The 16,381-nt window shown below is 45.9% G+C and overlaps 1 protein-coding gene across 3 annotated transcripts in view; it reads right to left on the reverse strand.

Moving 5' to 3' along the window:
• The window catches only part of LOC139267266 (synaptotagmin-like protein 1), a 338,973-nt gene extending 334,256 nt beyond the window's left edge, over nt 1–4,717 (reverse strand). For all 3 annotated transcript variants that reach the window (XM_070885306.1, XM_070885305.1, XM_070885304.1), the window contains exon 1: nt 4,478–4,717. The gene's annotated coding sequence lies outside the window, so the exon portion shown is untranslated. The remainder of the gene's footprint in view (nt 1–4,477) is intronic.
• Nucleotides 4,718–16,381: the final 11,664 nt, after the last annotated feature.

Genomic DNA, 16,381 nt, shown 5'->3' on the forward strand with positions numbered 1-16,381 from the left:
AATACTGCATTTTGATTGGTTGCTAAGACAGCCTCCCTGGACAGCATGGCAGCCCCTACCTGTGTGGGAATATCAGCGACAGGTCGGGGCCATAAAAGGCGAACGGCGAGCGGCTCCTGGACAGCATGGCGGCATACGACCACAGGGAGCAGAGCGAGCTGGTGCAGGAGGGCGACGGCAGTGAAGAGGGTGACTGGATTGGACATCACCATAACCCAGATCGTTGATTGGAGCGTGGTCAGGCACAGCAGAAGCGGCGAGGTCGGGGTGAAGGTGCGACGATAGATCGTGGAGCGACATGATCGGGGCCCAGGAAAGGCGTGAGTTCGGGATCCAGTAGAGGCGAGAGCCCAGGGGCAGCATGGGCCAGCCCATACTGCGATATGTGTGCGCACTAGTTCTGTGCAGCAGAGCTGGTCTCCAGTCGTTTTGGTTAATCCTTGCCATTGGACCAAGACCTAGCTCTGTCAAGCCCATGTGGTGGCTGGTATGCAACAGCCAACGCACATTAAAAAAATCCACGCACAGGCATCTTCCACCCTTCAACATGTAGTTCGGGACCTGGAATATCAGGTCTTTCTTTGAAACACCTGTGAACTCATCCCTTTTTGGTGTGGAATGAAGTCATCCTCTATATGAGGGACTCCCTAAGAAGAGAAGACAGCCTGTTGATGTCACAACACTTCACACAAGGCAATCCCCAATAAACTCCATTGATTTAATTTGAAAGTCCGAAAACGCATTGCTCTCGACACAAGGACCGCAAATTGCTGACCATTATTAAAAATAAGAAATCCAAAATAAAAAAGCCTTGAAGAAAGCTTAATAGTTACCTCTCCGAGCTAAAGAAAAACACAATCTTCCCAGCCCTGCGAGTGCGGATTTGGAGGCAGGCCCGCTGTCAAAATGGCCCTGTTTGACAACAGGTCGGGATCCCACTCTAAACCTGTCTCTGTGTAAGTTTCTAATGTAAGAACGTAAGAACATAAAACATAGGAGCAGGAGTAGGCCTTTTGGCCCCTTGAGCCTGCTCTGCCATTTAATGAGATCATGGCTGATCGGATCATGGACTCAGCTCCACTTCCCTGCCCGCTCCCCATAACCCTTTATTCCCGTATCCCACCACGATCAGCCCCAACACCAACATCACTAAACATAGCAGCATCAGCACAACAACACCAATCTACATAATGCGGCACAGGGCATCAGAACCCGACCACATTGTTGCCCGAGAGGCCAGTGATGGCCTCACCATGGTCACATTTACTTTGCTTCACGCTGTACACCCTGACTGCCACATGATGCGCCAGGTTGACACCACCCCACACCAGCTCCATAAAGCATCCCTGTAATGTCCAAGCCATTCCTTTCACATTCATCATCATTGTGCAGAGTACCCTTATGTCTCACCATTCACTACAATTCACTAAGCCACTTCCAAAGGTGCACACAAATCTGTCGAAGAACGCAAAGTGCTGAAAATAAAGATTTCAATGTTTGACAACACATCAACATAAACTTTACATGAACATTGGTTAAAGGACTCAAGTGCCTACCCCTGTGTGTTGTTAGTTGGTATGATTGGACAAGGATGAGGGCGAGTGTGAGGGGTGGCTAGTGAGATGGGCAATTGATAATGTCGATAGAGAGGGCCTGGTTTTCGAACACTCTTTTTCTCAGGTCTACAGGGCCATAGTAATACCTGCCCTCCTGTTTAGCTCAGAGACATGGACCATGTACAGTAGACACATCAAGTCGTTGGAGAAATACCACCAACGATGTCTCCGCAAGTTCCTACAAATCCCCTGGGAGGACAGATGCACCAACGTTAGTGTCCTTGACCAGGCCAACATCCCCAGCATTGAAGCACTGACCACACTTGATCAGCTCTGCTGGGCAGGCCACGTTGTTCGCATGCCAGACACGAGACTCCCAAAGCAAGCGCTCTACTCGGAACTCCTTCACGGGAAACGAACCAAAGGTGGGTAGAGGAAACGTTACAAGGACACCCTCAAAGCTTCCCTGATAAAGTGCAACATCCCCACTGACACCTGGGAGTCCCTGGCCAAAGACTGCCCTAAGTGGAGAAAGTGCATCCGGGAGGGCGCTGAGCACCTTGAGTCTCATCGCCGAGAGCATGCAGAAATCAAGCACAGGCAGCGGAATAAGCATGTGCCAAACCTGTCCCACCCTCCCTTACCCTCAACGACTATCTGTCCCACCCGTGACAGGGACTGTGGTTCCCGTATTGGACTGTTCAGTCACCTAAGGACTCATTTTAAGAGTGGAAGCAAGTCTTCCTCGATTCCGAGGGACTACCTATGATGATGAGAGAGAGAGAGAGAGGGATGGGTGGAGGTGCAAGGTAAGTTGGTGTGAGTAAGGATGTGCAGGGGTAGAATTGAGAAGGAAGAGTGATGGGGATGTGATAAGTAGCAGCAGGATGAGTGTGGTTTTGCAGTAACATTTTGTGATGAACTGAGATCATTGAAAGGTTTGCGTCACTGCAGCCAGGTCTTCCTAACGACATCCTTGCTGGTGCCCACCTGTACAATGTGCAACCAGGCTGTGTTTGTGTCCTGGGGAGGTCTTTTCCGCCCATTGAACGGGAAGAGGACCTCCCTGCGTGCTGTGACTTCCTCCATAAGCATCTGAAGGGAGTAATGGTAGAGATTGGGTACAGCTGTGTACCTCTGTGCAGTCATTGCCATTGTTTGCAGAACACTGACAGCACAACTGTCTAAAGCAGTGTGGGCATGGTCCCTTTAAGGAAACCGGCTGATGACGCATCATCAAATGACTTCATCAGACCAGCTTCCTGTTAAGTAGCTGGGAACTCCACAGGGCAGGCTTAACAAGCCCAATCATCGGAAGATTGCTGCGAGCGGGCGGGATGGAGTCAGGAGTGGATTTCCCACATGCCACCGACCCCAGCGGTCTCACCATCGGTGGTGAAATCATGGCCAAGATAGCAGTTGAGCTAGCATTGACAGCTCAGAAAGCTGCTGTACAATCACCTACGATTGTGCAATCAGCATGACAAGTTTAAATAGGCAAATCCCTTTACAAATGTGGACATAGGAATTTATAAGACAATAAAAAATGACAAAAAGGCCCTGAAATTCTACTGGGGTTCTGCTGAACTCCTGAGGTAATTCTGACGGTGGTGTCATGCATTGACCCCACCAGAGTTCACATCTGCCCTTTGTTTCCCAAAACTCCAGTGCCTGCTGGCTTGTGTGTAGGGTGGGTGGTGGGTTGCATGGGCCTCCAGCTGCCCATAGATATGGTCCCATCAGTCTCCTGAACAAATGGGCTGATCTACCCAGTGGGACCCACAGATGGTCTTTTGGAGTACACTTCCATTCATGCTGCAGACCAGCTGTCACAGAAATGCTCCAGGTCCAGGAGTGGGAACTTCTAGTTTATAAGTTGCAACCCATGGCTCCACCCAAGGAACAAGTGGAGGTTTCTGGAACCTGTGGGGACCCGACTGAACACCCCCAAAAATCTCAAGGCAAAGACTTTATTAAATAATAGTTAAACTCCTATTGTAAACTGATATTACTGAAGATAACTGAATCCTGAGCCTTAACAGTATGTTTTATAATCACTAGGATGCTGCTGTTTATCAAGATAGCCTCTGTGGCTTCCACAACTGTTGATAGATATCCCACTTGTCGTAAAATTACAAAATCTAGCTCATTTAAAGCCAGCTTGCCAGCTCGATACTAAATTCAATCTTACTAATAATTAATTCATTACACACAGAGACATGTCAGAGTCTTTTACAGAACAGCGGACAGAGCGAGAATGCCACAAAGGAAGGTGAATACGGTTGATTCAAGTACAAAGTAGCTAGAGACTTTAACTTAAAGCTAATGAACTGGTGGGACGATTTTAACCCTACCCACCCAGAGGAAACTGAACAGGCAGCAGGATCCTTTTATTTAGCAAACTAGAAGTTTGCTGTAAGGTCAATTTCCATGGGCATTCTCCCACTCTTCAGCTGTAACTTCAGCAGAGGAGCTGCGGAAATCTCGGGAAAACATGTTGATGTCCTGTATGTAGGGGTTTTCACGGCTCTTCCGCTGAAGTTGATGCAGATGATTGGGAGGACTCCCTGTGGCAATTCACCTCCTTGGTATTTTGCTGATTATGAAACTTGGAAGGTGAACTTCCATGGAACTTAGATGGAAGAGCTTCAGAAAGCCTGGAAACATCGCCCCTTGAGGATTCAGTTATCTTTACTAATATAAATTTACAATTATAGCTAACCGCTCAATTTATGCGGGGTTGTTACTGTGGGGGTTCTTACAGCTGCGGAAAGCCCGGAAGTTACAGCAGACAACCAGGAGAACCCACCACGGAAATCCACCCCTTACATTCTTTACAATAAGTTTACTCCATTCGACTTCAGATTCACATTTTAAAACAACAGAGTCTCTTTGTTTTTCTATAGTTTTGTCACACATACCTGAGGAGGCAAAAAAAACCTGAGGTTACAGCAATTCTTTCAGTGACTTCCTGCTGATACTTCAAAGTAGACCACGCATCAAGTATGCACTATGATTAGTCAGTAGAGGTTTTGCTGCAATTTTTGAATTCCTGTTTATCTCCTTCTTCCTGATGGTTTAGGTGGCACAGTCCACACCTCAGTATGTGGTAGTACCACTATTTGTCACAGCGCTGCTGTGTGAAACTCAGGTTGTTAGATGGAAGAATGATGTGCAAGCTGAATGCAGCTCAAGCACTTTGTTTTGTTGTCAACTTTAGACACACCCATTGTGAACACTAAAATGTGGGCTGGAGTACTGTCAAGAATGGAACAAGATAATCATTATTTTATTTTATTCACAATTTTTCCTATTTTTGCATTCATCTGTTTTGATTTTTATCTTCTTTAGACAAAAAAACTGTCACCAAGGTTTTAATTTATTTTTTCATCTTTATGTCCCCATAGCATGCACCAATCCCTGGTCAAGTAGACAGAGCGAGGAACTCTCCTCAGGTTGTTGTCAGTATGTTCAGTGATCAACCACTGGAAGGTATGTAAGAATGGCCCAGTCTGACTGACACCTTGATTCTTCCTTTTAGCCTATGAAGAGCAGATGAACACTGAATCCTGCATACAAAAGAAACAGTACTGGTCCCAATCGGGGCTAAGGTGTAAATGGAGTCGATCTCCAGTCAGGAGACAGGAAAATCGGGTTGAAGCCAGTTCTACTGGGATACTATCCCATTCACAGCCTTAGGAAAAATACCAGTAGGAGATGATACGAGTGAACTTTCTGCCCAACCTCCTTACATCAAGGGTGAATTCAGCCCCTTATGGCCTTTAAGGGCCTCAGTGCAACTAACGCCAGCCAATAGTTGCCATTATTCCTGCGAAGACCCCATGAAAGGTCCCAAACTGTTGCTAAAACAGGCAATTAACCTTGGAGGGGTTTGATTACCTGCAAACAGAAGCCACTCCATCATTCCAGCCAGCTCATCAGAGTCGGATCCACTGAAGTGTCCTTACTAGCACATATACCTACCTTACATATGCAAGTGACCCCATTCTTGTAGATTGGGAAGGGACCTGGGCCTCTCTATTTGGGCAGGCTTAATGTTCACTCTGCCACTCTTCCACTGGTTGAGTGGTTCTACAAGAATTTCAGTGCAACTGTATCCAAGAGTCTAATATATAAACAGGGCTCGGATGAACAGAGGGATCTAATATATTTATAATTCTGAAGAGTTTTGATAGGGTAAATAGGAAAATAATATTTATTTGGTTAGGGAATCAGTGACAAAGTTCCATCTATTAAAATTATCACTAAGACACTGAGGAGAGACGTTAAGTATGATTTCTTTATGTAGTGGGTTATTTGAGCATGGAAGGCTTTGGCACAGAAAGTGGTTGAGGTAGAGATAATTGCACGTCTTAAGATAAAATTGGACAAATATTTGAAGCAGAGAAAGATACATAGCTATGGGGAGGCTGCGAGGTAGTCAGAATAATTTTGGAATGCTTGAGTAAAGAGCTAGCATAGACATTCTGTCCTGTTAATTTCTATGCTTTTATTGGATGCCCAAAATGTAAAAACAGACCACGTCACATAAATAAAGACTTTCATTTCTATAGAGTGTTTCATGATCTAAGAATGTCCCAAAGTGCTTTACAGCCAATGATGTATTTTTGAATAGTCACTGTTGTAATGTAGAAAATGCAGCAGCCAAATTGCACACAGCAAGAACCCACAAACAGCAATGTGATACATGATCAAATAATCTGTTCAGTGATGTCGGTTGAGGGATAAATATTGGCCAGAACATCAGGGAGAGCTCCCTGCTCTTCTTCGAAAAATCTCTTACATTCACTTCAGAGGGCAGATAGGGTATCGGTTTAATGCCTCAGCTGAAAGTATGGCATCTCCAACAGTGCAGTACTCCCTCAGTACTGCACTGAAGTGTCAGCCTAGATTACATGCTCAAGTCTTGAACTCACAAATTCTTGACTCAGAGGTGAGCAAGCTACCAACTGAGCCATGTGGGGAACTTTAATTGCAACCCTGAAAACGACAATACATTTTATGTCAACAAACATCAGCATCTCATGCTCTCACCATATTGGTATTACAGCTACTCAGCTACTATCAACCATATCATTTGCTCAATCTATAAAGTGCAACAGCCATCTTGGAATATTACAGTACATAAAAGTTCCAGGGCATAGAAATGACTGGTGGAATCAGCCTGCTATTTGGAACTCACCTACCGATCATCAGTACATGACAGGTATTCCATACTAGAATCCTAGTCAACATATAAGTGGGAAAATGCAGCAACCTACTAATCCATCCTCCGTCCACTTTTGTGTGATTGAAACTTTGTTTTCAGAGCATTATATGAATGATTCTAACATAACAAATGGATTTAACCAGAGAAGGAATGGTGCATTTCCGTTCTTAAAAAAAAGTAACAAATCTAAGGCTAGCATTTTAAACTGCTGAGTGCAGCTGAAAATCAGGGATGTATGTCTTCAGAAGTTTTTTTACCAGCCAGAGAGAGAAGAGGAAAACATCTAATTTCCATTCAGTAGTCATTTTATCAGGAGGTGCAAATCAGGCAGAATTATCAAGGTTTTAAAAATGGAGCGGTAACGTGAAAATCATCTTGTATTCAGAATAGGTAATAATGTTCAGTTCTACCTTTTGTAATTCTATTTCCACCGAATCAGCAAACTTTAACAACTGCATTAAAAACATCCATATATATTCTCCGTTATTCTGATCCAATTGTTTCGCGCACATATGTTTTTAGAAGTGTCATCAGTACTTCTGATTCCAGCTGACTTGTTGTTTCACCCTTAGTTAATCTGTGAGTCAAATTGTAAACTGTTGTCACATGTCCTTTTCTCCCTAAGACTGCATACCTCTTTTCAGATAAAGGAAATAGTGGTTTGCAACATTTGCAAATTAACATCTATAAAGTTAATGATGCTGCTTGTGGTTGGGTATGTGGTCAGGGTGATTAAGCTAACATGACTCTTCTTGATAATTTGAGGACTCCACTAAGTAAGAAAGAATAATGAGTTGCCCCATACTGAGTAATGAGGAAAATGCAGTTACACTGTCGCAAAAGAATGAATTACATATTACATAGAATGTACAACATAAAAACAGGCCGTTCGGCACAAGTGGTCTCTGCCGATATTTGTGCTCCACACAAGCCTCCTACCATCTGTCTTCATCTAACCCTATCACTATAACCTTCTATTCCGTTCTCCCTCATGTGCTTATTTAGCTTCCCCTTAAATGCATCTATGCTATTCACCTCAACTACTCCTTGTGGTAGTGAGTTCCTCATTCTTACCACTCTCTAGGTAAAGAAGTTTCTCCTGAATAATAATAATGAGCACATTATGAATCCAGAGCTTACCTTGGCCCCTATTTACCCCAAGAAAGATTTCTGGCATCCACTCACATTTATGAACGTTTTTCTCACCAACCTCAGCGCCAAAAAACCCACCAATTTAGAAGAACTTAAACCTATTCTTAGTGCCGCACTACCAGAGTCCATTTTGGGGGGCTGGGCTGAATATGCGTTGAAAATAGACTGCGTATCCGCTTTTAAAAAAAACTCACTGCACATGCGCTGTTAAAAAAAAAATTAAAATAATTTCAGCACGCATGGAGAACTATCGGCCAAGGATAGCAATGGGTCGGGTCGGCTGCGTTGAAAAGTTTTCTGAGGGAACGCTCTTCTTGATGTAGTGCTTTGCCTGCAGTTTGGGAGAAGAGGCTACTCTGCATTTTTTTTTATTGTGCCTGGATGGATCTTTGGCTATTTACCTGTTGTTTTCTCATCCATTGCTTAACGGTAAGTTTTATTTCGGCTGGCTTACGAATAACCTGCAGTTATTTGCTCCGAAAAGCATGGAGGACCTTCGGCCAGGGATAGGAGCGGGCCAGCGCTGATTTCTTAAAGTAAGGGTCGGGTTTTTTCAAATGGTCTTCAATGTCTCTGTGCGCGGTTTTTAAAAAAACGGTGATGGAGAAAGTGGCCTTAATGGCAAGAAACGGTGCGTTATCACCTTTTCAATGTAGACCAGTGCCAGAATATAAGGCGCCAAAAATTCTGCCGCTGATAGTTGGCGCCGGTGCCCAAACATTGGGGAAACTTAGATCTTCCCATCCACACCAGAAAAATTGCTGGGCGCCAAAAAATCGGCACCCAATGCTGGGGAAAATAGGGGTCCGAGTACCTTATCACAGCTTTCAGAAATGTCACAAACAACTTCACATATAGGGGCCAATAATGTGCTGTGAGATGCTGAGGACTACAGAGTATCCAATGTGCACAGCACACAATAATATGACTCTGACATACCTCAGGCATTTGGAGCTGTGCACCAAGATCATTAAAACCCCAACTTTCATGCAACTGAGTAGAGAGCTCCATAATACAATTGGAATAATTAGACAGTGCTCCAGAGGCTGAATGCCTATAGAAGTTATCACTGCAAGGGAAGCCTCTTCAGCTGGGCCTTTGCTTTTAAAGGTACTTTGTTGCTTTTGGTGCATCTGTTTGCAAGTCACTGGACTAGAAATCTGTTCATGCCCCGCCTGTTTTACAGACATGAAAGATGCGACTAGGGATCCAATATAGTGGACGGCTTTGACTGCCACTAGCACTGCAGTCACTGCATTTGAGGTTGTCTGCAGATCATATTGTAGTAGATGGCACAATTCCATCATGGCCTACTTAGTAAAACATAACCTGCAAAAGGCAGGTCTTTTGTAGACATTGGCAGTAATGGACACAGTAAGATTTTATATTATTATGTGCAGACAACCCTTCCTGGCATCTCACATTCATCCTTTTTTTGACTCCCAAAAAATTCAGGGATAGAGGAGCACTATTCCCTGAATAGGCAGAACATGACTGGTCTTTAAAACTGGGGTACTATGGATGGAATAGTGCACTGCTTGAATCAGGCATTAACATCATGAAATTAGATGACTTGCATTAGATTGCATTTGTAAATTATAAATAGACAGCCTTAAGGCTGGGGCCTACAGAATAAGAAGCAATAAATTGAGGATGGCAGAAATGGCAACAAGTAATTGAGCAGCACTGAACTCTGCATCAGAAGCAAGCTCACCTCAGTTAGCGGTTCCTCTGGATGAGGTAATCAAGAATGAGAAAAGTTTGAAAGTCTTGACTGAGATTGCTGGAACAGAAATAAAGGAGCTATGGACATTCTGGAACTATATTGAAGGAATGAAGTCGACCAAAATGTGTCACAATCTCTTCAGCCAATTTACCTCCATGGAGGAGTGCTCATTACTACAGGGTGCGGTAGACTCCCAAGAAAGTGCATACTTTGTGAATGTCATCATGATATGCAGTAAAATACATTTTTCCATGGAAGTAAAATCCATTAAGAGAAAAAAACAATACACCACAGTAGGATTTTAATATTATTGGGCTCAAATTTCCCCAGGAGTTGCCCCACTTTTTTTGGAGCAAGTAGCTTTTTTTGGAGTCATTTAAAAATCGCAAATTTCCCCATTTAACTTGCTCCAGTGTAAGTCAGTTAGTAAGGTTTTTTTTTAGTTTCGTTTTTTTTCTCCAAAAGGGAGCGTGACCAGCCACTTATGCCTTTTTTGGCCATAAAAGCAAATTTGGCCAGCTAAAAGTTACTCCAAACTAACTTAGGCCAGTGTATGTGGCCTCTTTTGTAGGTCGGCTGGGGGCCCGGCTTGGGTCTCAACAGAAGCTGGTGTGGGAATTGCAGTGGGAGTGGCATTTGATTGTCAGGCCTGTGTGCCCTTATTGCAGCAGCTAGCTCCCTCATGGCCTCTGCCATCGTTTGCACTCCTTTTGACATGCCTGCCCGCAGTTCCCGTCTCAGTGCTGATATTTCTCCCGACAGTGTCGCAACCTCATCACGCACCCCACTGACGGTGGCCACGAGTGATCGGGTAAGGGCATTGGTCTCCTCACCCAATGACATAACCTGATATACATCTGATGAAGGCTGCATCTCAGGAGAGACTGGTCGACTTCTCCTTCCCCTCGCCATGGGTCTGCCTAGTGGCACCCCTCCAGTGCGAGGCGCAGGCTGGGACAGTGGGGCCCAGGGTGTTCCAACCTGCATTCCACCACCGCAACTGGGACCCGCAACCTCGGAAGGTGTGAAACCATTGAATGCCATGGCAGAGCTCATGGAGGTGTCTGTCAAAGTGATGCCCTGTACCATGGACTGATCCATATCATGATCAGCATTCTCCCGTGAACACAGATCCATGGACCCCTCCTCCCCCCACCCGCCTTGGTCTGGAGCGGATGCATCTGGATCTTCTTGTTGATCTTCAGGATGTTCAGGATTGTCGTCATCTTCTGCAAAATGCAACAGATTAGTCAAATGGTTAGCAGGAAAGGAGGGGGCAGCATGGGTGGAATGAGTAGTCTCACACGTAGCAGGCCAGTCAGCAGGTTGATTTGAAGGGCGACGATGCATTTTCATGATTGACCCTCACCCTCGCGTGTGGGCCCAGCTTGTGCAGAGCTGATTCTTTTTCTGCAAGTGCGACTCAGCAAGGCAGTGACCCTCTGTTCCAGTGGTGATAGTTGGTGCAGATTTGGCGGTCCTCCTCCTGTTCTCGTTCTCTCCCTTTTGTTGTGAGCCAATTTCTTCTGCAAAGATGAAAATGTAATTTTTGCCACATGGTGAGCTTCTGATGGATGGGACATATACAGATGATCACAGTAACAATTGCAATTCCATTTAAAACTCGATAATACTTACACTCACTACTTGACCAATGTCCAGCCATTTCTATTTACACTGGCTTCCAGTTCTTACGGTCTTCACCCCTGTGGAGAATTCTTCTGCAACTCGGTTCCAGCGTCTCCTAATTTCTTTGGGTGGAACTTTTGTGGGACCACTCTTACTGATATCCAGCTCCTGCCACATGTCCTCAATGACAGTGACTAGTTTCTCCACCTCCTCATGCAAGAAGTTCTTCATCCTTGTTGCATGCTCTTGCGTCATTGGTGTATTGGATTTACACTCAAGTGATCTTGAAAACACACAGTTCTCACCTTTCAGGCATCTATGCAGCACTCCTTTCCACTCCCTCAGCCACCCAAAAATCACAATTCACACCTTACCTTCTAATATGGCCCACTGCCAATGCTGCTGAGGCATTGAGGATGCTCCCCCTTTAAAAGGCCGATTGCCAAGGATCCTGGCCCATTGCGCATGCGCGCACGCTTTAATGCGCACATGCACAAACGGTCATGCGTCCCCCTGCCGGCACTTGAGGACATGCCGGGCCCAAGCATCGCCCCCCTGCCGGCTGTGCTGAACAAGCGCGGCCTAAGCTCCACCTCCCGCAGGTTTCTCAGCGCACGCCACGGGACCACAGGGATCCAGGAACGGCCAAATTATCCCGGTAAGTTTTCAGTGCGTTTTCTCCACCACGAAGTCGGCGCACCATATCTAACTATACCGCTCTAAGCAGCTGGGAAATTTGGGGCCAAAATGTTGCATAATGTAAACTGTCTTGAAATAAAGGACACACACAAAATGCGTTGAGGCAAATTCATCTAGAATTTTTAAATACCTTCTTTTTCTTATCTGTCTGATTCTGCTCCAGCAGCTAACACAGTACAGATAGCTGCAGAGTAGCAAACCCACGCAATACTGCTCATTGCAGCCAGCTCAGCCTATTTACAGGAGATAAGTGCTTGTGTCACTTGTTTATTTATAAATTTCCTGAAGCAGTTGTATCAAAAACAGACCGAGCTTAAAGCTGAGACTCACAACTGTAAAAATAAGCTGGTGTATTCAATAGGATACAGCTCTTGATTTTTTTTCTCTGAGAATGAATGTTGTTAGTGCTCTATCTGGGAGCTAAGCCTTGAGAGCTTTGAAGTGGTCAACAACATTTTTAATTGCTATGTTGTGAATCTATTGCTTTTGTGGTCATAAATTTAACTGCCACAGCAGTCGAAACAGTTTATTGTGATCGTTCTTGGGAACCTCGAGCTTTATCTTATGTTAAGACCATCAGCAGGCTGGGGCCATTAGAGGGAGCAGCGTGCGACACCCCGGCCCGGAAATCAGCGCGGTCCCGACCTGCAAGACCATCAGCAGGCCGGGGCCATTGGAGGGAGCAGTGTGCGGCGGCATACCACTGCAGGGAGCAGCGCGTCCTGCTGCAGGAGGGCAATGGCTGCGAAGCTGGGTCGCTGATTGCAGTACGGGCAGGCACAGCAGATGGGGCGAAGGAGCAGCAAGAGTTCATAGAAGGCAGTGACCGGGGCCCAGGAGAGGCATGAGTCTGGGGCCCAGAAGAGGCACCTGTACAAGTATTGGTGCAGCCAGGGCACACGCTAGAGGGGGGTGGCAGAGGAAACTGCGCTGTTAGCCAGGCGCTGAAGCCCAGTGCCAGTGGGTCGGCCCAACGAATAATGACCTGGTATAAGTCGCAATACCCTAATTTCTGACTGTGCTAGAATCCGCCATCTCTGATAATGATCCCACCTGGCTTAAGGCCTGAGAGCATTTGGGACCCTTGCGCTAAACTTTCCGTTTCACATCGCTGCGCTAGTGCCCATATATCGCCCCAAAATGGCTGATATCGCCCAAAGCTGGAAAGTTGGACACATCGCCGAGCTTATCGCTGAGTTGATCGCCCGGCCCAACTTTCAGCTCACATCACCGAGGTGATTGCTAAGGTGATCGCACACACGTCGCCCAGCGTAACTTTCGGCACATCGCTGGGCTGATCGCTCGCCGAGAACATCGCTGGAGAATAGTTGCTACTGCCTGGCATTCCTCGGCACTACAGACCCATTTTGAACGTTGGAGGAAGAGAGGAAGCCTCTTAAACAGGGGCTTAGCTAGTTTGTGAATTATTTAAGGACCTTTTACATAAGAACATAACAACATAAGAAATAGGAACAGGGGTAGGCCATACGGCCCCTCGAGCCTGCTCCACCATTCTATAAGATCATGGCTGATCTGGTCATGGACTCAGCTCCACTTCCCCGCCCATTCCCCATAACCCCTTATCCCCTTATCATTTAACAAACTGTCTATTTCTGTCTTAAATTTATTCAATGTCCCAGCTTTCACAGCTCTCTGAGGCAGCTAATTCCACAGATTTACAATCCTCTGAGAGAAGAAATGTCTCCTCATCTCTGTTTTAAATGGGCGGCCCCTTATTCTAAGATCGTGCCCTCTAGCTCTAGTCTCCCCCATCAGTGGAAACATCCTCTCTGCATCCACCTTGTCAAGCCCCCTCATAATCTTATACGTTTCGATAAGCTCACCTCTCATTCTTCTGAATTCCAATGAGTAGAGGCCCAACCTACTCTACCTTTCCTCATAAGTCAACCCCCTCATCCCCGGAATCAACCTAGTGAACCTTCTCTGAACTGCCTCTAAAGCAAGTATATCCTTTCTTAAATATGGAAACCAAAACTGCACGTAGTATTCCAGGTGTGGCCTCACCAATACCTTATATAGCGGTAGTAAGATAGATACACTCAAAATTAGAGGTTTTATTATATTTACACAAAAAAAGTCACGTTTCATATTTATTTGGTCTGGCCTGGACATTGTTTAACAACAGTTGCACAAATGTTCTATTTTAACTTACGTTATTAGAAGACACTGCACAACAATTGTAAAGTGAAATAAAATGGTTTTAATAAAATGACAACTTTTGAACATTATTTTTCAATTACAAACACCAAACACCCTCCCATCACCCCCCCACCCCCGCCCCAACCCCCCCACCCACACCCCAACAGTGGAACGACAACACCAACAATAAATGTGAACAATAGGAACAATATTAAAAAGAGTGCACCCCCCTCCCTACCTGCAGCCACGTTTCGCTCCAGATCCTGGACCCCCTGTGTCATTACCTTACCCATCCATTTTGGTCCCCGGATACTGCTGCAAAGCCGGCATGCAGTGGATAATGGCAAGACTTCCTGCCATGGTGGGGGACATGCTGGGACGGTCGCCTGTTGGGGGGCTGTTAGAGGGGAAGTCAAAACAGGGGGATCGCCTTCCAAGTCAGGAGGTGGTGCATCCTTCAGGATCATCTGCTGCGTCGCCTCCACTTGGCGAGCAGATACCCGGGAGAATTTCTGCATGAACCCCACAAACACCTGGAGCTGCTCGCACTGGATCGCGACAGACTCCTCGCACAGTCATGCCAGCCTCTCCATGCGGTCATCCAGGGTAGGCCTTTGCTCAAGCCATTGGCCCGGCCTCCATGGGGTCTGCAACAGCACCAATGTGTGCCTTGTCGTCGCCAACTCCATGCCGCTTGGTGCCGGTACCTCCTCAGTTGGAATCCCCATCATGGCCGCAGGTTCCCCAGACAGAGGGATGCAAGGGGCATCCTCCTCTGTCTTCAGATATTCCTCCTCCTCCTCTTCACCATCCGTGGTGAATGACACATGCAGCGGGTCAGGTCCATGTGAGCATCTGACCTCCTGTTGCGCCTCTGGAGCTGGTAAAGCTGCAAAACACAATTGAGATTATCAGAGCAGAAAGCATTGTTGCGCCACGCTGGCATATGTAGGAGGAGCAGCTCTAATCCTGTTATGTATTTAACCCCTTGTACCCCGCATCACACCTCTCCACCAGAAGGCCTACCTTTTGGAATCCCAAGGGATCCCAGCATCCCTTGGGAGCACAGTATATAAGCAGGGAACCCACGAGGTACCTGCACTCTGGAACGATAATAAAGGAGCTAAGGTCACACTTGCTCATTACATACAGTACTCGGTCTGACCATTTATTATGAGTATAACAAATCCCATAAATGTAACCGAGAAACGTTACATATTAATGCATCATATAATGGTATCTGTGGCAGTACATCTATGTGGAATTCACTGCGCCAGAGAGCTGCGGAGGCTGGATCAGTCACAGATTACCGAATAATAAGGGAGCGAGGGTTTATGGGGTGTGGACAGAGAAGGGGACAGATGGCCAGATGGCCTGCTCTTATGTTCTTATGTTCTTATGTTGTCAACTTGAGCATGGCAGAGAGTCGCACAGAGGCTGCATGTATAACATGACATCATTCATCTATATGATAATGAAATGATGTCACATAGCTTTTACACTGCTTGACACGTTACTCACGTGGCGCATGGGATGGTCCAGTAACACCATGGGTGGTGACCGCTCGACTGTGGGCCCCCACTAGTGCCGCAGCACGTTCCTCCAGGTCGCTCAGTGGCTATATTACAGCAGGGCCTCCCCCAGTGCACCTCAGCTGTGCCTAATTATGAGATATTTTCCCCTGCAAACGTGAATAGAGCATGGCATAAGCCACTTGGCTAGCTTATGTTATTTATACACAACAGCTTCCAACATTATATGCTAATAGGGGTTGTGTCCACAATTGATGCACGGTATAACAAAGATCGGTATATTTAGAGGCTAACGCTTGCCACATACATCTCTCTTGAATACAATCTACATTGAAGTTGGCAATGACAGTATCTAATGTCCAAAAGTGTCCCATGCCAAACAGTGAGCAAAGGCAGCTCTCCCTCAGTCCATGCTGGGTCCCTGTGTAAGTGGCAACAGCCAGACAGACTTCAAAAGGGCACAGGTTCATGGCCCTGTCCAGTTCTTAGCAGAGATGATAGATTTAATCTAAGTTAGAATAACAAGCTTACATTCAATCAAGGAGAATTACCATTATAATGATTATTATACTTAGAATGTGCATCATTAAAATATAAAGTCGTACTTACTCTTGCTGAAGCAATGAGGCTGTTTCAGAGTTTGCAGCACTGGTCAGAGCTCCTGGGCTCGTGGGACGCAGAGGAGACAACATCGGCT

This window comes from Pristiophorus japonicus, chromosome 7 (genome assembly GCF_044704955.1).
Source record: "Pristiophorus japonicus isolate sPriJap1 chromosome 7, sPriJap1.hap1, whole genome shotgun sequence".
In the NCBI taxonomy this organism is placed as follows: domain Eukaryota; kingdom Metazoa; phylum Chordata; class Chondrichthyes; family Pristiophoridae; genus Pristiophorus; species Pristiophorus japonicus.